Source organism: Monodon monoceros, unplaced genomic scaffold (genome assembly GCF_005190385.1).
Source record: "Monodon monoceros isolate NGI ecotype Baffin Bay Population unplaced genomic scaffold, NGI_Narwhal_1 Super_Scaffold_6, whole genome shotgun sequence".
Lineage (NCBI taxonomy): Eukaryota > Metazoa > Chordata > Mammalia > Artiodactyla > Monodontidae > Monodon > Monodon monoceros.
This window is the reverse complement of record NW_021703783.1, coordinates 46885546-46907768: the sequence shown is the minus strand read 5'-3', so window position 1 is coordinate 46907768 and position 22223 is coordinate 46885546. Positions and strand designations below refer to the sequence as shown.

At 36.8% G+C, this 22223-nt stretch overlaps 1 protein-coding gene across 1 annotated transcript in view; it reads left to right on the top strand.

Moving 5' to 3' along the window:
• TAFA2 (TAFA chemokine like family member 2) overlaps positions 1-22223 on the top strand; it is a 540141-nt gene that overhangs the window by 385490 nt on the left and 132428 nt on the right. The window lies entirely within an intron of this gene.

Here is a 22223-nt window from a genome sequence, read left to right as displayed (position 1 = left end):
AAATTATGCCCTTTCTGTTCTCTTTTCTGAGCATAAGACTCAGTATAGTGAATACTTTTTCCAAATGAATTAAAATTCCATTTAATTTTATTTTAGTCTATTTCTGGACTGTCCCTACCATAATCAAGTATTCATAACCTGAAAAGTCAATTTAGATTTTTCTGTGAAATATGATTTTACAATTCTGTTCTCTTTCCTCTGTAAAGTCCACAGACTAGCAACTTACTTTCTTGTTTTATTTTTGATTGAAGAGAAAGTTAAGACTGCCTTGAATTTTGTAACACTTAAAATACTTACACATGTGCATTTAATTAGCATTTAATTATGGAACAAGTACACCAGGGAATGGAAAGATGTGGTGTGAGGGAGGGATGCTTATAAGACAAAATCTTTTCCCCCTGTGTTTAAAACCAAAAAGAGTCATCTTTCAAAATATGAATTTTATAAAGAGGTCCTTCATATTTCACAATCCTGTTTTTGCCCCACAGTGTGTGTGTGTGTGTGTGTGTGTGTGTGTGTGTGTGCATTTCTTCTCTTCTTTAGTACAGCACTTGGATCCATAGATAAAACTTTAAATTCTCTTTAATAAGGGTTACTGGTATAAAATTAAGAAGTCGTTAAGGAAGATGTTATTCACATGCCTCCAAATTGGCTACGGTGAACCAAACTGAAGGACAAAGCAGCCTTAAATACTTACCTTTTAAAAAGGGGCAAACCGCTGGGGCCAGGCCCCATGCCTTGGGCTTAACAGGAGAAGACACATCTTCCATACATGGTCACCCCAGTGCACCTTCCCAGCCTATAAAAGTAGAATTGAGAGCTTTGGGGGAGATTCATAGTAATTGTGGGTGTCATCCCAGCAAAGCAAGGGTTCATGATAAGGATGCTTTCTCATCTCCAAAGCCAAGTGATGGGGTCTCTAAGAGAATCATTCATGAGGACTGCTCCACAGTGAATATTGCATACAATTTTTAAAGCTGTTTTTAAGAATTTTTAAGTTGTCTTATGTTCTATGCTAACTCCAAAACTAAGATTTTTTCTTACTTTTTGCCGAAAAATATATTTCTTGAACATAAGAGATTATACCTTGACTCAGAAAACTCAAAGTGCCAAACTCAAAGTTCTAAAACATTATGGAAGATAAACTTTTGTGTTGTTTTGCTGATCCATTTCCACCCTACCAATAATATTTTGGAGGAAGAATTTAGGAAAGATTTCTCTGCCTCTCCCTCTTTCCCTCTTTCCCCTTTTCCTTTCTTTCTTCCCTTTACATTTTCCATGCAAAATGCCCCCTTTGTTTAAACTGTTTTACATTTAATAAGTGTAATGTACATATATGTTTTAGGACCTATTCATAAAATGAACACAAGTGTGCTCACCCCCGAGTTGAGACATGTAACATATCTAATTCTCTTGAACCTGATTGTGTCTGCCACTCTAATTTCATTCCTTTGCCTCCTTACCCAAGTTAATCACTATTCTAAATTTTGTGATTATAATTCCCTTGCTTTTATTTATAATTTCACCATGTATTTATACATATCCAAATGGCATGCTGCTTAATTCTGTTGTTATTGAATTTACATAATAGTATTATACTGTGTTTTTCTGTAATTTGCTAATTTGCCCAACAATATATTTGTGACATTCATTATACTTGATGGTAACTATAGTTAATACTAATTTTTTTTTACCATTGCCCCATATTTTGTTGTATGAAGTCACCACAATTTATGTATTTATTCTCTTGTACCTGAACAGTTGGTGTTCTATTTTCTTGTCATTATGAACTATGCTTCTATGAATATTCTACTTCTTTCCTGGCGCACATGTGCAAGGGTTTCTCAAGAGTACATTCCAAGAAGCAAAATTCTGGGTCACAGGGCATTGCATATCTTCAGTCTTACCAGATTATGTGAAATGCTTTTTTCCAAAGTGATAGTACTAAGAAAGTTGTTCAAGTTATTTCTTTTTACTGATGTATAGTAGATTTACGATATTATATTAATTTCAGGTATACAACATAGTAATTCAAAATTTGTATAGATTATATTCCATTTAAAGATTTTATAAAATATTGGCTATATTCCCTGTACTGTACAATATACCATTGTAGCTTATTTTATACATAATAGTTTGTACCTCTTAATCCTCTATCCCTATGCTTCCCCTCCCTCCTTTCCTCTCCCCACTGTTAATCACTAGTTTGTTCTCTATATCTGTGAGACTGTTTCTGTTTTTTTATATTCATTTGTTTATTTTAATAACATACAGTATTTGTCTGACTAATTTCACTAAGCACAATAACCTCCAGATCCATCCATGTTGTTGCAAATGGCAAATTTTCATTCCTTTTTATGGCTGAGTAGTATTCCTGTGTGTGTGTGTGTGTGTGTGTGTGTGTGTGTGTGTGTGTGTGTGTACTGCATCTTCTTTATCCATTCATCTTTTGATGGACATTTAGGTTGCTTCCGTAGCTTGGCTATTGTAAATAAGACTCCTTTGAGCACTGAGCGTATGAAAATTTCGAATTAGAGTTTGTGTGTGAATTTTTTTTTAATTGAAGTATAGTTGATTTACAATGTTGTGTTAGTTTCAAGTGTACAGCACAGTGATTCAGTTATACACATATATGTCGTGTGTGTGTGTGTGTGTGTGTGTGTATACAGATTCTTTTCTCAGATTCTTTTCCCTTATAGGTTATCACAAATATTGAGTATAATTCCCTGTGCTATACAGTAGGTTGTTGTTGGTTATCTATTTTATATATAGTAGTGTGTATATGTTAATCCCAACCTCCTAATTTATCCCTCTCCCACCTCTTTCCCACTTGGTAACCAAAAGCTTGTTTTCTATGTCTGTGAATCTATTTCTGTTTTGTAAACAAGTTCATTTGTATCTTTTTTTTTTTGATTCCACATATAAGCAATATCATATGATATTTGTCTATTTCTGTCTGACTTACTTCACTTAGTATGATAATATCTAGGTCCATCTGTGTTGCTGCAAATGGCATTATTTCATTATTTTTTATGGCTGAGTAGTATTCCATTGTATATATGTACCACATCTTCTTTATCCCTTCATTTGTCGATGGACATTTAGGTTGCTTCTATGTCTTGTCTATTGTAAATAGTGCTGCAATGAACATTGGGGTGCATGTATCTTTTCAAATTATAGTTTTCTCCAGATATATTGGATATATACCCAGGAGTGGAGTTGTTGAATCATATGGTAGATCTATTTTTTTTTTGTTTTTGGAGGCAACTTCATCCTGTTTTCCATAGCGGCTGCACCAATTTACATTCCCACCAATAGTGTACAAGAGTTGCCTTTTCTTCACATCCTTGCCAACATTTATTATTTGTGATCCTTTTTATGATAGCCATTTTGACAGGTGTGAGGTGATATCTCATTGTGGTTTTGATTTGCTTATCCCTGATTATTAGCGATGTTGAGCACCTTTTCATGTGCCTCTTGGCCATCTGTGTGTCTCCTTTGGAAAATTGCCTATTCAGTTATGCCCATATTTTTAATTAAGTTGTATGTTTTTTTGATTTTGAGTTGTATCAGTTGTTTATGTATATGGTATATTAATCCTTTATCTGTCATATCATTTGCAAATATTTTCACCCATTTAGTAGGTTGTCTTTTGTTTTGTTGATGGCTTCCTTTGCTGTGCAAAAGCTTTTAAGTTTAATTAGGTCCCATTTGTTTATTTTTGCTTTTGCTTCCATTACTTTAAGAGACAGATCCGAAAACATATTGCTATGATTTATGTCAAAGAGTGTTCTGCCTATGTTTTCTTCCAGGAGTTTTATGATTTCAGGTCTTACATTTAAGTCTTTAATCCATTTTGAGCTTATTTTTGTATATGGTTTGAGAAAATGTTCTAATTCCATTCTTTAACTTGTAGCTGTCCAGTTTTCCCACGACTTACTGAAGAGACTATTTTTTTTCCCCCATTGTATATACTTGCCTCCTCTGTCATAGATTAATTGACCATAAGTTCATGGCTTTATTTCTGGGCTCTCTGTTCCATTGATGTAATTCTATTTTCATGCCAGTACCATCCTAATTTGATGGCTGTAGCTTCTAAGTCAGGGAGTGTGACACCTCCAGTTCTGTTCTTCTTACTCAAGTTTTGCTTTGTCTATTCAGGGCGTTTTGTGTTTCCCTACAAATTTTAGAATTATTCATTCTAGTTTTGCAAAAAAAAAAAAAAAAATGCCCAGCAGCACACTGCCCTCTTGTCATCCAAGCGATATGCTCTCAGAATTCCCCCTGAGAGGGCTGCCTAGGTCCTTCTGTTGTGGCAGGCTAACTATGTAGGCTGACTGGTGGGCTTTGTTGGCCCCTAGCCCAGTTGATTACCAGATCCTGCCTTGTGTGGGTGTTGCTAGCTACTGACTAGTGGGGCCTGGTCATGAGGCAGCTGACTGCAGAACCCCAAGGGGCCCTGGGGCTAATGTTGGCTCATTGGCAGAAGGAGTGAGGGTCCAGAAGACTCTGGAGCTGTTGCTCCACCTACTGGCAGGCAGAGCTGAGTCCTGGAGTCTGGCTGCAGGGCCCAGGGATCCCAGAGCTGGTATCAGATCACTGGTGGGCAGGGGTCTGGTTCCTGACACAGTTGGGTATGTGGTCCATGGTGTCCTGAAGCGTGTGTTGGCCTGCTAGTTGCAGGGCCAGGGCCCAGGGCCCAGATCCCAGGCCCCAGGCTCCACTGGTCCCAGGGTAGGGTCTAGCCTGCTGTGGGTGGACTAGGTCTTCAGGCTGAGGGACTGTGATTTTCTTGCATCTGGTGTCTGCCCCCTAGTGGGTTAGGCTGGTCTAGAGGCTGGTGCAGGCTTCCTGGATGGCAGGGCTGGTGTCTGCCTACTGGTGGGTGGAGCTGTGTCTTGGCCCTCTGGTCGGTAAGGCTGTGTCTAGAGGTGGCCGTGGGTTCAGGAAGTCATTAGGCAGCCTGTCTACTGATGGGTGGGGATGTGTCCTCACCCAGTTAGTTGTTTGGCCTGAGGCTCCCTAGCACTGATGCCTACAGGTTGTTGGGTGGGACCAGGTCTTGGCACTATTGAGCCAGAGGGAGGATCCCATGATGCCAGCTGCCAGCAGCAGTGTCCATGTGGTAGAAAGCTCCCTAATATGGCTACTGACAGTATCTATGTCCCGAGAATGAGCTACAGCCACCCCCCGCCTCTCCAAGTGACTCTCCAAGACCAGCAGTTAGATCTAGCCCAGGCTCCTGTCAAATTACTGCTTTTGCCCTGGGTACCAGTGCATATGGGATTTTGCGTGGGCCTTTAAGGGTAAAGTCTCTGTTTCCCTCAGTCCTGGCACTCCCCAAATTAAGCCCCACTGGCCTTCAAAGCCAAATGCTCTGGGGACTTGTCTTCTCAGTGCAGGACCCCAGGGCTGCAGTTCGCCCACCCAGGGGTATGGGACTTGATTATATTGTGAGCCCACATTTCCTATCCTACCTGTCCCATTGTGGTTCCTTCTTTAGGTTTTTAGTTGTGAAAAATCTTTTCCTGTAGGTTCTCGTCTTTTTCATAGATTGTTGTTCTGCAGGTAGTTGTAATTTTGGTGTGCTCATGATAGGAGATGAGCTCAGGTTCTTTCTACTCCACCATCTTGGCCAATGCACCTATTCTCTATTTTTTTTCCATTTAAATTACAGTGTGTCTTGTTTTGTTCCTCTTTGGGTTGATCCTCTTTGGGACTCTGTGCTTCCTGGACCTGGATTTCTGTTTCTTGTCCCAGGTTAGTGAAGTTTTCAGGTATTATGTCTTCAAATACATTCTCTGTTCCTTTTTCTCTCTCTTCTCCTTCTAGGACGCTTATAATGTGAATGTTAGTATGGTTGGTGTTGTCCAAGAGGTCTCTTAAATGTCCTCATTTCTTTTTTTTTTTCTTTTCTGTTCAGCTTCAGTGATTTTCACTACTGTGCCTTCCAGTTCACTGATCCAGCCCTCTGTATCATATAATCTACTGTTGATTCCTTCTAACTTATTTTTTATTTCACTTATTGTATTCTTCATATCTGTTTGATTCTTCTTTATATTTTCTAAATCTTTCTTAAAAACTTCTAACTTCTTATTCTATTCATCCATTCTTCTCCTGAGTTCTTTGATCATCTTTATAATAATTTCCTTGAACTCTTTATCCGATAAATTGCCTATCTCCATTTAGTTCTTCTTCTGGAGTTGTATCTTGTTCCTTTGTTTGGAACATGTTCCACCATTTGGAACATATTCCTCTGCCACCTCATTTACCACTTTTAATATCTATGTGTCTGGTAGTTTAGTTGTTTTTCCCAACCTTGGAGAAGTAGCCTTTTGTAGGAGATGTCCTCTGCGTCCCAACAGCACACTCCTCTCTGATCACCAGAGCTACGTGCTCTAGTGTTGCCCCCTATTTAGACTGTGTGGGCCCTTCTGTTGTGGTGGGCTGACTACTGTGGGCAGTCTGGTAGATGTGGCTGGCCCAGGGTCTGGTTGGTTGCCAGGCTATGCCTTGTATGGAGGCTGGCTATGGAAGCCTTTGGGGTTCTGGAGCTAGTGTTGACTCACTGATGGGCAGAGCTGGGTCCTGGGGTTGCAGGCCAGGGTTCCTGGATCTAGTGTTGGCCTGCTGGTAGGTGGGGCTGGTTCCTCACATGGCTGGCTCCAGGTTCCAGGGTGACCAGAAGCTGATGTTGGCCCACTCGTAAATGGGACTGAATCCCAGGGCAGCTTGTTGAGAAGTCCAAGGTATCTCAAGCTGGTGTTGTCCTGATGGTGGGTGTGGCCAGGGTCTGGGGGTTCCTAGGGCTCGTTATCATCCTGCTGGTGAGTGGGGCCAGAACCCAGGGTCTCCTGGAGCTAGTGCCAACTCACTGGTGGGCTGAGCTGGGTCCTGGGATCTCTGGCTGCAGGGACCTGGGGGTCCTGGAGCTGCTTTTAGCCTGTTGGTGGGCAGGGACTGTTCCTGACTCAGCTGACTATGTGGTCCAGGGTGTCCCAAAGCTTTTGCTGGCCCATGGGTGGGTGAAATCAAATCCTGGGGCAGCCGGCTGAGGGTCCCAAGGTATTTTAGAGCTTGTGTTTGGCCTGTGGGTGTTCTGCGGTGGTTCTGGGGATGGTATCGGCCCACTGGTGGACAAAGCTGTGTCCTGGGGTCTCTGGTTGCAGGGCCCTGGGGGTCCCAGGGCTAGTGCCTGCACATTGGTGTTTGATGCAGGGTCCTGGTCAGTCTGGTAGACAGGGCCATGTCCTGGGGTAGCTGTGGCATTGTAAGGCAGCCTGTCTGCTGGTGGGTGGGACTGTCTCTCTGCCTGGCTAGTTGCTTGGCCTGAGGCATCCCAGTACTGGAGCTGATAAGCTAGTGGGTGGGACTGGGTCCTGGTGCTAATAAGCTAGAAGGTGGATTCCAAAATTGCACTTGCCAGCACCTGTGTCCACATGGTAGAACAAGGTCCCCCCAAATTGGCTGCCACCAGTGTCTATGTCCCCAGGGTGAGCTCCAGTTGCCTCCTGCCTCTCTGAGAGACTCTCCAAGATCAGCAGGTGGATCTGACCCAGGCTTCTTTCAAATTACCACTTCTGCCCTGGGTGCCAGAGTGTGTGAGAGTTTGTGTCTGCCCTGTAAGAGTGGAGTCTCTATCTCCCACGGTCCACATGGCTTTCATCATGCGTAAGGCTTAGAGCAAGGAAGGCCTATTCGCTTATTTCTATTTTTTATTGTGAGATAAGAAATCTGTGTCTGATTGAGAGCACTTCGTGTGAGCATTCAAGATAAAAGTAATACAGTTGAATATTAAAAATCCAACAGCTCTATTCTAAGAGCTTTGTAGATAATAACTCATTTAATCCTTATGACAATCTCTAAGGTAGGTACTATTATTCATCCTATTTTATAGATCAGAAACTGTGGCAAAGAAAGGTTAAATAATTTGGCCCAGGTTGCTTAGTTAGTAACCATTGAGAGCAGGATTCAAATCTAGGAAGTCTTGTTCCATGTAACATGATAAATATCTAGCAGTGAATTCTTTTTATTTATACTATTTGGGATTTAGTTGACTTCCTGAATCTGTGGATTGATGTCTTTCATAAACTTTGAAAGAATTTCAGGCATTATGTCTTGAAATATTGCTTCTATACCATTGTTACTGAACTGGAACTCTGGTTAGGTATATGTCAGCTTTCCCTCTCTATTCTCCATATATTTCAACCTCTATTTTATATTTTTCACCTTCAAGTCTTTCTGTGCTATATTCTGGGATATTTATTCAGATCTGTTTATTTCTGCCACATATTTCTATGTTCTCTTGGGTCTAATCTGCTCTTTAATGCATATATTGAGTTTTAATTTCATCTAGTACATGCTACTAAAAATTCTTTTTTTCTTACAAATTGTCTTGGCTTCTGATATATTTTGTTCTTTATTTATTTAGTTTATATTTCTTTTTATACATTTTATATCAAATCTCACATATATATAAAATTCGATGCTTCTATTTTATGAAATTTTTGTGATTTCTTCCTGTTGACTCTCACTCATAGTGCTTTATTTATTTTAGGGTTTTGTGATTTTTAAAAATTTTGTGAGCTAATGTTCACTGGAATCATATTTGCGAGAGTTTTTAAGGCCTATATTTAGAATGCATTCTTCCAGAGATGATTTGCATACGCCATGTGTCTTAGGTTTCTCTAAAAGCAGAGCCAAGTCAGGAATTCTTGTTTATGTGATTTATAGAAAGAGTGCTCTCAGGAGACAGAGAGCAAGGACAGCAGGATAGACTTGGAGACAAAAGATGAGCACAAATAGAGTCTCAGCTGGAGAACAGCCTGGTCAGGTCCTTTGGGGAGGATCAGAAACATAAATTGCTCCACAGAGTGGAGCTCCTTGAGGTGAGATAAATAGCCTCTTGTACACTTGTGTCCATTTGTCATTGGCCATTGATCTGTTACCCATGGTAGGGAATAGCCTTCCTGGGGAAGTAGCTTCTCTTTAGCAAAGGGTGGATTTCTGAACAAGGGAGGGGCTGTGAATTGTAATCCCCTACCATTCACAGCAAGTGGAGGAAAGGTGCACTGCTGATAGAAAGGATCTTGGTAGTAAACCAACAGCTACACATCACTGCAGTCAACTTCTCATACCCCTCAGCTCGGCTTGCTTCTTACTTTACATTTACTCTTTTTAGGCAAAGCTTATCAAAGATTCTGCTTGGCTATACTTTCCAAGAAAACCTATGTGAGGAGGAATAGTGGGGCTGCTACTAACGCAGTTGGTACCAAGGCCTTTATTGATACTCATTATCTGCCCACTTCCCTAGCCATTTTAGATTCCTCTCTCCTTCCTGTTCACCTAGAAGGCTTACCTGATGTTTTACACAGACCTCGTACCTGAGGGTTCTGAGCTCTGGATTATCATGTTCTGAATTCTGGGGTTGTTGTACTTATAAATTTATAGTTGTAACTGGGCATTGGGATGCCAAGAAATACCTCAGTGGATCATCTGAGAGCCTAACGTATTCTCCCCTGCCCTGGTTCATAGCAGCTACCCATAGCAGTGATCACTGGGGTAATTAAACTCATCAGTATTTAAGTCCTTTTTTTCTTGCTCGTCTATGGGGCTGACTGTGCAGCGATTGGAGCTATATGTTTAGCAGGACTCTTACCATTTCCCCTGGTAAAAGCATTCCCTTTCTGGGAATCAGGACTTCTAGATTCATAGAGTCTATTGGTAGTTTTCACAGGAATATTTTAGATTGGATAATTCTGATGGAAAATTTGTTTTACTCAATAATTTCCGAGTACCCACAGTAAGGACTGAGAATATAGCAGTACATACAAGAGGCAAAAATTTTCTTTATGGAGTTTTTGTCCTCGAGGTGGGAAGATAGATAATAAAAAGGAAAAGTAAAACAGTTTTATAGTATAAATGCTATTTATAGGAAAAAATAAAGAAAGAAAGAGGTATAAGAAGTGTTCGAGAGGGACTGTAGTTTTAAATAAGGCCTTTGGGTAAGACCTAAATTTTCCAATGGAGCCAGCCATGAAAATATCTGGGGGAAGGATGTTGCAGGCAGAGCAGTAAATAAGTATGAATGCTTTCAAGTAGGAGCATGCCTGGAGACATGAGGAGTAGCAAGGCTGCTGTGTATAGAGCAGAGTATGTAAGAAAGAGAGTGGTAAGAGACTGGGTCATTACAGAACAGGTAAGTATAGGAGATGAAACAACAGAATAAGTAGCTCTTCCAAATATCAGTGCAATAGCACTGTGTTATCAAGAGCAACCAACTGGAGAATTGTCTTACTCTGTTTCTTGAACATAATGTAGAAACACTGTAGAAACCTAGAGCATTTGTATTTGAAAAATGAGATATATAAAAATCAGAGAATGTTGTCACCTGCTTAATAAAATCTTCTGAGCTTTGGGAACTAAAAGTCCCTCACACACAGACAAAGCTCCACAGAGATTCTGTCCTGAATTCTTACAATTGTCTTCAGCTGGGCATTTTGGGAGCGGGTGGGGGGTGGGGGGGTGGGGGGGTAGTGGTTAACTCAGAGCATTGTGACAGCCAATCAGAAAGTATAAGCAGTATTTCCCACTTGGAAGCAATTACATTAGGTACAGCTTCAGATAGTGGGGATTAGAGAGGAAATATTTCAGTTTAGAACTCCAGGTTCCCAACAGAAAAACATAGTCATTAATCTTAGAAGGCCAATATGTTTTCTTGCCTTTTCTTCCTTTACCCATCACATCCAAACTAAATCTAAAGAGAATGAGTCGTCATTGAATGTTTGGGTTGGAAAAGTATTTAGTGTGAAAGAGATTATAAACAGATGAGAGTTATACGTAACACAAACAAATTTTTTAAATGTTCATTTGATTAGCTAATATTGAGTGTTATTCCCATTATTATACTAGGTGTTTACTAATCTGAATTGCAACTTTTGATTGAATGAAAAATTTTCAAAGAAAAACAAATTTAAAATAAAGGTGATTTTCAGCCCAAAGCCTAGATGAGAGAGCAGCCATTTAATTTGTTTTGGTAGCTCTTTGTTTGTTTGTTGGTTCATTTGATAGTTTATTCATTTCTCTAACCAACATCCCAGAAAACAAAATATATATATTTTTTTTTTTCATTAAAACAAAATTTGTTTTAATTCTAAAACAATAATTATTTACTATTGACATTTTTAAAAATATAGATAAGCAAAGGAGGGAGAAATAAAAATCACTCATAATCCTACCTTCCAAAATAACCACTGTTACCCTTTCAGAAACAGAATACAATTTTGTGACCTCCTTTTCTCACTTTGAAATATACAAAATACTTATTGAGTATCTGTCAAGTGTTGGGCTTTAGGTCAAGTTCTGGAGGTTAATAAGTGACCCACACAGGCATGATCCATGCCCTATGGAGCTTACAGAAAAGTAGGCATGAAAAACATTAATCTGATAATCAGACAAATAAATATTTAGCTATAAATTATTAAAGTGTTTAGAGATAAGATTTCAGGATAAGAGTATGTAAACTGTAAAATGGGTAGAGGGAAATCTGGGAGGTCTTTTCTAGGAAAGAGACATTTGAGCTGAGATCTGAATGGGGAGTGGGAGCTGGGCATCCAGATAGGATCAGTAGCCTGTGCAAAGGTGCTGAGACATGAAGGAATAGAATGCTTTGGAGCAAAAACAAGATCACTGTGTCTGAAGGACAAAAAGCAAGGAGGATGGTAGGCACAATTAGGCAGGGGAGGTGGTGGGGCAGATCCTTTGGGGCCATATTCAGAATGTTGGTTTTCTTATAGTTAAAATTGTTTGAACCAATTTCGCTAGGATATTACTAGGTTCTCTTGGGCTGGTTTGCAGTTGACTATGATGTACACCAAAGTTTAAGAACCCTGATTATAATGCATAGTGTTCCAAGGACCTTGTTTATGAGAACAATTGGATTAATGTCCTAAGAGAAAGAAAAATGGCCATAACATAAACTGACTCTACTTTGGACTTTTAACAATATATTTTATTTTTCATTTTATTGAATTTTCAGAGTAATACATGTTCATTGAGAAACTTTGGTTAAGAAAAAAAATATCAAAAGAAATCAAATTACCCATAATTCTTGCACATAGAAATTATTAGATGCCATGTGGGCATATTTTCATCTGGTTTAATTTATGAATGTATTAAACATATTTGAGAGCATGATCTTCATTCATTTATTTAATTATACATTTATTGATATGGACTAGGTGAGAGACTATGCTGCTCTGAGCTGGTGATTCTGCTTTAAATGATGCAGATAAAGTTGCTGTTTTCTCTTTTTATTTTAAGTTATCTCATTTATACAGAATAATGCATAAAACCCATATGTGCACTCAAAATAACAATCATAAGGCAAGCGACTGTGCAAATACCAACCAGGACAATAAAATATTAGCCCCCCAAACCTCCTTATGCCTCTGCCCTAATTACAACCACTCCTCCCGCAGAGGTACCCCTTTCCTGACTTCTTATGCCTAAACAATAGAGTATTATTTTGTCTGGTTTTTAATTTTGTAAAATTGGGATCCTATTTTAGGCATTTTTTTTTTAGTGTGATTTGCTTCTTCCCTCAACATTTTTTTCTTGAGATTCGTCCATGTTGTGACATAGGAGTCCATTGTGTGAATAGAATGTGATGCATTTATCTTTTACTGTTGATGGGCATTTGGGTTTTTCCAGTTGTTGGCTGTTATTGCCAATGCTGCTGTGGACATTATTTGTACATGTACTTTTGTTCACAGGTGCAGAATTTCCCCCAGGTATATTTTTAAGAATAAAACTCTATGGGCCGTATGATAAGTACATATTCAACATTACTTTTTTTTCCCCCACTTAGTAGTATAATTAGCAATAAATGATATGTATTTACTTATATATCTAAAACTATCCATAAAAACATATTTTAATTGGGGCATGAAAAAACATTGCAATAATGTGCCCTAAATTACTTAAGAAAACTCTTTGTTGTTAGATTTCTTTGAGACTTTTTTGTTTGTTAATACTAATCTAAAAACATTTGTGTGAGAATTTTTGTTTACATTTAATATTAATTAGTTATCAATTAAATTTATTAATACATTTTGTTCATTTTAAAATTTCTCTACATAGTTAACACAGATGAGAACTTTTGAGGTCAAAGAGAATGAAATTATTAGGTTTGTATCATTCAACATTCACTCAGGAAAAAGAAAATCACACTAAGTGGTTTAAAATAATGAACTGGTTACAACAGTGTTGAAAGAGCTGGAGAAGGTAACAGGGAATGGTGATACTACTACCCAGCCATTGGTTAACTGCAGAAAGCTATTACTGCCCCTAGAGGTGGGAGAGCAAAAAGAAAAGCAGAATTACCCAGAGCTCCTGATTGTAGTATTTGCTGTTGAAGTTGCTGAAGCACTGCTGCTTCTTTGGGAATCACTTCCACTGCCACTGAGCAGGAAGCCTGGAACCAATTCCATCATGATATTGAAAGGGCCCAGGAGGCTGAATGCTGCTAGTGCTGCTACACTCTCTGCTAATGCTGCTGAAGTCCACAGGCATTCATGTGATCTCCCTTAGCATTTCTGAAGCCAGAAGCCAGGAAAAAAAAAAAAAAGGGGGCCTCTCTCTTTCTTATGAGTGCCTTCCTCTAAGAAGCAGACTGTAGGACAGAATTCAATATGCAAGAAGTTTGGGGGAAACACTTTTGAAATATAAAGAGGGAGGGAGGAGGAGTAGATGGGGTGAGGCTTCAAACCAGGAGGAAGGGTTGACACCTGTGAAAGAAGAGAAGGAAGGAAGGAGGCTTGAATAGGAAGAACCCCAAACTTCAGCACAGTTTTGAAAAAGTCTTGGCCAGGCCAATTTGGGGTCCTGGAGCAAAGGCTGCCCATTGCAAAGACTCCCATAATGGGCAAAAAGCCCAAGCTGTTGTGTTCCTGCCATGCTCAGTCACTGACTGGTAGCAGCCCAGACAAAGTGTGTCCTGTGTAACTCCACAGGTGGGGTTACTGGAGGCCGTCAGTCAACTGTGTTCTTCGCAGTGGGTTCTTTTGAGGGAGAACTAAGCAAACATCTTTGTAGTTGCTACACTTCCATGGGCAGAATCTAACCAGAAGCCAGCTGGCAAGAAAGTCTGAGGAATTTAGTATTTAAGCTTCCAGCCCATTTCAACCTACAGAGGAATATAGAAAGATAAATGTTGAAAGAAAATGACAAGTATCTGCCACAGGAACATTTATACACGTTGTTAAATTACTTTTGATTCCCTCACAGAGGTATATAAAACTTCCCTTCTCACCAGTCTGAAAATATTGGCTACAAATAAATATAATTGTTAATTTAGAGGGTCCTGACATAGTCTCTTATTCATATTTTAATTTATATTTTTGAGTTAATGAATGGATAGTTAATTTTTGAATTATTTTCATTTTCCATTATTTGAATTATTCATTGATTCCTTTGCCAATTTAATATTTGTCATTGATATGTTTGAAAACCTTGGATAACTTTTAAAGCTTGGTCACATTCATTGTAAATTTTCATGCTTTTCAAATTTAATGTTGTTTTAAAATCATGTTTATAGCTTTTCAGAACATAAAGTATCCTACACTGTTAGAAAAAATTTGAAAATATATAAAAATATAAAGTAGAAACTTTAAAACACCTGTAATCCTATGCACATGTCACTATTAACTCTCAATTATTATTCATATAATATTAGGAATATACTGTATCCATAGATTTTTCTCCTTTCTTATTATATTTTGAGCATTTCTTCATCTTTCCTGTGAAGATTATTTAAACATACTGTATGATTGGATATTAGAGCTGTTTATTTTTCCTCTAGTAAAAATAATGCTGCAGTGAACATTTATATTTGCAATTGCTTTTCTCCATATCTGCTTATTAGGCTAGGTTTGCAGTGATGGAATTACTAGTTCAAATGACTTAAATTTTAAAATATTATTATGTTTTGAAAATGATATTTTTAACTATAAAATAATTTGTGTTCATTTTAGAATATTTGGAAAGTATAAAAGAAGCACTAACAAAATTAAAATGTTGTAATATATTCATAGGATGTTTATTAATATTATGCATGTTAAAAGGTATGCATTTTGATATATATTGTCAAGTTGCAAAGATTCCTATTCATATTCCCATCAGCAGGGAATTTACACACCTTTGTCAACACTTGGCCAGATGAATTTGGAGTCCTTGAGATTTATCATTCTATCTAATCTTGGTCAATTTCATCCTGTTTTAATTTGCAGTTTTAAATTATTAAAGATGATAAAATTTTTATTGTTTATTGACCATTAATATTTTTATTAATTACCTTTTCATGTATATTATCCATTGTTTTTATTAGGTGATCCTATTTTTCTTTATGTTTTTATGAGAGCTCTTTATAAAGGATTAACACTTTGTGTTGTTACCAGTAGTTTACATTTTGCCTAATCAACGCGTTAGCATATGGTGTGCATGAGCACAGCTTCAGAACTCCAGACAGTCTGTGTTTTCATCCAGGCTTGTCCTTTTACTAGCTGTAGGTAATTTTTCTTTTTTTTTTCTTTTTTCTTTTTTTTGGTTGTGGTAGGGTGATGGTGGGAGTGGAGTATCTGAATCCTTTTAACGTAGTTTCTTTAACCTTAAATTTAAAAAAATATATTGCCAGTATATATCTAGGTTTTATCTCTTAATTATTGAGTGACTCTTTTCAAGCTTAAAGTTTTCAAAGAAAACCTTACTTTCGTATTTTATTTAACTAATGCTCTTATCTTTTTGTCCCATTTTATTTTTTTCCTCCTCTGTCAATTTTGGATCTCCTATTTTTTGGCTGTGTGACCTCCTGAACTTGTTTTGTAATAGTTTTCTATTGTCTCTCTGTTCTTTTGCTCTATTTGTTTGGAGGAGGGGGGTTGGGAGATTTTGTCACCTTTATTGTACAAATTTGTGCAAAATTTTTTGTCTTTTACAGTTTTAATTTCTGTGTGCTCTCTACTTTTGTTTTCTGAGTGTTCTCCTGCCACCACCACCCTTCACCCCTTTTATAAGTATTTCTTCTTGCAAAGTCTCTTTTTCTTCCTAGATTTTGTCCCTACTTTATTTTAGTTTCTATTTTTCATGCTAGAAGCTTTCCTCAGATAGCTGATAATCCCAAACTGTCTGTTCTGAAAGCTCTCAGCCTGTTAGTGGGGCTTGTAGAATTTGAGATTCAATGTAAGATGATGTGGCAGGGCTTTTATTGGAGAACTCCAGGTGTTAGTATGTTTAACTTTTCTCTTTTGGATCATCCAGATTCCTTTGAGAGGAATCCTTTAATCTCTTGTCTGAGGTTGTCAAGAATTGAGAGGTGAAAGCAGCTGAGGTGAGGAGGTATGCCCACGTCAACATTCTGTATTTCATTCAGTACAGTGCCTACAAGATCCGCTGTGTCTTGTGGTCCCCGGTCCAGAGACCACCTCCGTTTCCCCACCCGACCCTGCCACCACAATAAATCTTCAAGCTTTTGCCAGGTTGGCAGGTAAGACGGCTGCCCAGTGACATGGAATGATAGAGAGTAACTAGAGATTTAATTGCTTCTCAGACAGCTTTCACCAGTGCTTCTAATTATAGCCCTCAACCCTTTGTCCCTTCCAGACCTACCTGATAAACTCTCCGTCCCTCGCTCTTTTGATGATTCTCTACTGCCAGCCTAGAGATTCTCTTTCTTGAGTCCCATAAGTCAGGTCTAAAATTTTGTTGCTGTTGTCTCCTACTGAAATGCATTTTTTTCAACCCACCATCTTAAATCAGAACACTAATAATGTTTCCAATTTTGCTATTTTCTTTTAATTTTCTTATCCTCTTCCCTCTCTTCTTGGGCTCTCTTTTATTTCCACGTGTCTCTTTCCCGGTTTCAAAATTTTCCTCCACATCCTGTTGTTGTAGCTCATTCTTCATCTTTGCTTTGATCAACTTCTGTCTTTCTTGAATTACATGGATGTACAAAGCAGGAGCTCTATAAATTTTATTTTTAGTTATTGTAATATATTTTTAAATGATGCTGTCACATTGCTTGTATTAGAATACTATGGTCTTTGTCTTCTTTGAACTGTTGCAATTCCCTCCTCATCCAAAATTTCCTGACTCCAGTCAGTTCTCCCCACAGCAGGTGAAATGAATTTCTAAAACTAAATATTTGATAGCTTTACTCCTCTACCTAGAACCTTAAGATAAAGTTAAAAACTTATACATGACAAATCCCTGTGTGATTTGTCTTTTGTTCTCTTCTTCAGATACTTTCACTCTTACTCAATGTGATCCAGACACATTCTCTTTTGCAGTTTCTTGAAGGCCCTGTGCCCTTTTATGCCACATTTCCCTCTGTGTGCTTTTCACATTTTTGTTGCTTTATTTGTCTGCCTAACTGCAGGCCATCATTGATGTCTAGTATCTCCCCCATAAAGCTTTTCTTATCCTTCTAGGTTAGTTTCTCTGTGATATGATCACATAGCACCTTGCTTCCTTTACATCTCTCATCACAATTGTACTGAATGAATTATTCATATAATTATTTGTTTATGCTTACTTTTCCACTTATCTGTAAGCTCTATGAAGATGCATTCAAGTATTCAGACATCACCTGCTCCTAACAGTATCTAACATAAATGAAATTATGATATGGTCTCTTCTTTTAAAGATTTCATATTTCAAAACATTGAACAGAATCTATAAAAGGGTTTGAGAAATTAATGGTGGTAGCAGGTATTCTTAGTGTTTTCTTCCTATTTTAATGGTGGTGGGTCTAGTGTTCCAAGATTAATTATTGACTTTTAGAAAACAGTTTAAAAAATTACATTTAAGAAATCTTTTTCTCTATATTTCCTCTATTTTAAGACATTGGATTTTGTTTTCAGTTTAGAATGTACTTGGAGGTATAGAATTAGGGAAATTCTGAGCATTTAAAGTTAAAACAAATGAAGTAATCTTACATATTATTTCTAGTATGCTTTCATATTCATTATTTATTTGGGCTATGGAAGGAATATTCTTTTACTGTAGCTTCTTTTCATGCATTCAATAATTTTTTTTTTTGGGTAATAAAACAGATCTGTTAAGAGGAGAGTGAATCTTACTATTTCAGAAGAGAGAGTATAGTTTTCTGGTGTTGGTGGGTTTAATACTCACTGAATGAAGTTATATCATTATTACATAGCTGTGTGCTTAAAAAAAAAAGAGATGAAAATCATGAAGCATTTGTTCTCTTTTGACTGTGAACAATTCTTTAATTGAAAAATGTTTAGTCATTTCCAGGCATATATACTGGACACTGCGCAGTTATCAACAAGCATTCCATAACATATTTTGGGAAATTTAAAAAATGTATTCCTATGACTGATCCTCATCACCTAGCAACAATTATAGGAAGTCAAAGGAGTCTCGAATTTTTTTAACTTGGCGTAGAACTTGCTAATAGTTGTTTACTGTGTATCTGTTTATGTGCTGTATGTATATCTGTGATTTATAGACAAAGTAAGATTTTTCCATGATTATTTTCATGGTTCCCATGAAACACTTTTCACCCCCTTGGGGGATGATATTACCCTCGTTGCAAGTACATGACCCAGAGTTAATCAGTTTTCTTTACTATGATACCTTTTTCATCTTGCTATTCTTTATCTCATTAATCATTTTTATAAAAATTCATAATAGCATATCAATATAACAGACCTTAAGGACTTGGAGGAGTTGGTATAACCTACTAGATCAATAATCTACACATCTGTGAGTTCATATGACAAAATATTTGAGGAAAAAAGTTCTTTTCTATATCTTATAATTTGTTTTATTTGTATTTTTTTCCACAGTGTCATAATAAAAAGATGATGGCCTGCTGAAGTACTTAAATTTTTTTTCACTCACACCAGGCTTCTAGTCTTGGTCCTGTGAACACCTTTCTTATCAAGTCACCAAACTGTACTGTTCTATAATTTTTATAATAACACAAGTTATCAGGCCACTGGTAAAGATGTTTAATATCTTCTCTAGTCTCTACTTTTTCATACTGTGAGTTCCATTTGTGTACCCCTAAGTACTGGATGTCTATATAATAGGAAGTCATTTACTTACTAATTCAAGTCTGGTCATGATATTTGGATGTTAATAAAATAAAATCAACAGGACACAAGACTAGATATTAAATTACCAAACAAAATGACTGCTTAGCTGATCACTCATGATGAACATGTCTACTTCCCCAAATAAATTATTTATAAGTTCACAATGAGTATGAGAGAAGACTGCATTTATAGGATAAACAGATTGAAAAACTAATTTGAAATGGTGCCTAAGCTACTTATCAGGGTGGTGAAAAAAAGAAAATTTGGAGTCAGGAGAATTTAGGGTTTGAGCTGAATGCCCTTGGGTGAAATATATTACCACTGAAATTTTAGTTTACCTGTAAAACAGGAGTAAAAGGTGCTCATTTTCCTACACTGGATTGGTGAAGACATAAAAAATGATAATGCATATGGAATTTCTTTTAAAGTGCCATAAGTTATTATAGTTTCTATTATACACAAAATTTTAAATTTTACTGATAATACTTTTATAAATATTGATGGTTTTGAAAGACATTTCTTGGGAAATAAAATTAAAGTATGAGTCATAGAGGGAACATTTTCTTGCTTTTTTGAAATATGATATATATAATAATCAGTCCCTTAATTCTTTGCCCATACATGAAACTAATATGCTTTTGAAAATGTATATCTGCAAGGATATTTTGAGGAAGCTGAGTGTTACCAGTTAGAGAAAAATCTATCTGCTTTATAATATATTTTCAAGTTATAACTATTATAGTTCACTGGAAGGTTAATGCTGAGAAAATCAATCAATTGATCAATTTTTTTCCTAATTTGAAGCATTGGAGTTATAAAGAGAAGTGAAAATCAGCTATAGATAAAAGTGACAGCCCCACTAATAGAGGACTCAGGGAGAAAACATCTATTTAAGCATGCTATTTAAACATCTATAAAAAGCATGTTATTTTAATAAGTTATTCAGTTATTTGTGTAGTAGGTACAGCCTATGTGTTATTTCCTAACTCTGCAAATGTCTTATCTCAGAATAGATGTTACTTAAGTAAAATCACCCTTAGCGTTGCTCTTGTTTCCTAACAAAGATATGCTACTCTAACATTATTATGAAACACTGTAGCAAATACTCCCAGAGAATGCTCGTGCCCTGGAGATATTTGGGTCAAAGATAGATAAAGCACTTTTTTTCTTTGCAATTTATATATTCCTAAAATTTATGTTAAATAAACTTTGTAAATGAATTCATTTAAAAAATGAAGAAATTTTACTCTTTTTAGGTCAATCATGTTGACGTAGGAATACATATATCCTAACATATTTCTCTTAAACATTTTACATATTATAGTTTTTTCAAAGTATTTATACATATCAGATATTGAAGATAATTAACTTTCAGAAATAATATCAAATTCTCTTTTGTTTTTTTTCTTTCCAAACATTTAGTTCCCTAATAATTTATGTATCATTCACTCATTCAACAAATATGTGTTGCATATTTATTATATGCCAGGTATTACTTAGGCACCAAGAGACTATCAAAATGAATTAGATCATTGTGCTTTTGAGGAACTCATCAACTAAAAGAAAAACACATTTGTGTAATGAAAGTCTGAACACAACAAGTATTTAATAAAATCTTACCTATTCACAGACAAGGACAAAGCATGTGCACATGTGTATAAACAGCAGAAGAAATGGTAAAGTCCACCTTAGTGTTGAAAAAAAAGTAAAATTACTAGCCACTGAATAAATATGTGTCAGCCTGAGAGGGTCAGTGAAAGTAGGAGATGGCCAATATGTAACGGATGAGTGAAAGACTTGTAACGGGAGGAAACATGTAGGTGGTTGGAAGGTGGCTCAGAGAAAGATGAGAAATGTGTGTGAGAAGTAAGAAGGAAGGGATGACTGAAAGCTATGATAACAATATGACTTATTTGATGAAATACTCTGGGAGATGAACTCGAGTCTTTAGTTTTCCTAGAGTAACAGCTTGGATTTTGAAATTGCAGAACTTTGACCACTGTAACTTAACAGTCATTGAAACTCTGTATTTGTATGGAGGAAATGAAATATCTCTATCAAATATGACTGTCATTCTCAGAGCTGCCATTGACCAGGTGGTTGTTTTAGGTTACAAATCTCATTTAATCACAAATCAAGTTTTTATTTTAATTGAAATAATATTCAAGTTACATAAACAAAGACAGTAACTCTAATCAAGTCAAACTTGATATCACGGAAACATTTAAAAAGTTATCCTTTACAGATTTCTTACTTGAATTTGTTTTGGGGTTGTGATCTTATTTTATCAGAGTACAGAATTCTCACATAAGTCGTAAACCTTTAAGAAATTGTGTCATTAATGAAAATTCTATATTACCTTGGTAGAAGTACTAGAATGAGGCCCACTCATCTTTCAGAAGTATTTCTGAACTTGAATCTAACCATTTAGAGAATGCTATTGAAAGTGAAGATGTATATTTGTTTGAATAGAAGAAACATTGAACCCAATTTCTTAACAACTTGGAAAAAATATGCTATGGGATATCAGGTGTCAAGCCACAATAATATTTACACTACGTTAATAAGCATAGGGGAAAAGTCTATCCATCTGGTATATCAGACATGCAATGACAACACCTATGAAGATACTCCAGGATATTACTATTGACCAGTACTGGAATTGCCACTTTTCAAGACTGACTCTTTTGTTCCTCAGCTAAAGTTTCAGTTTTCAAAAAGGGTCTGGACTTCTAATCTGGACTCTAAATATATTTATTTCAAAATGTAAGTTAACACTACTTTTAATATCATCAAGCAAAGTGGAACAAAAGCTTATTTTATACAATGAATTCTGTGGTTAGTTCAACACAACCATTCTATTGTAGTATTAGTGAAGGAATTATGTATGATCTTATAAAATGGGATTAGGCAACCATTTATCTATTCTATTAATAGGAACATCCTGGACTCTTTCCATATGGTATGTTGGATGTTTTGTATTTTATAGAACCTTATTTTGTGGATTGTTTATATGAATGCTAGTGGCAAAGTGCTTTAGACTTTAGAGTTATCAAATGATTGCTTATGCCTCTGGACACACTGGGGAACTTCAGTAATAAGGTT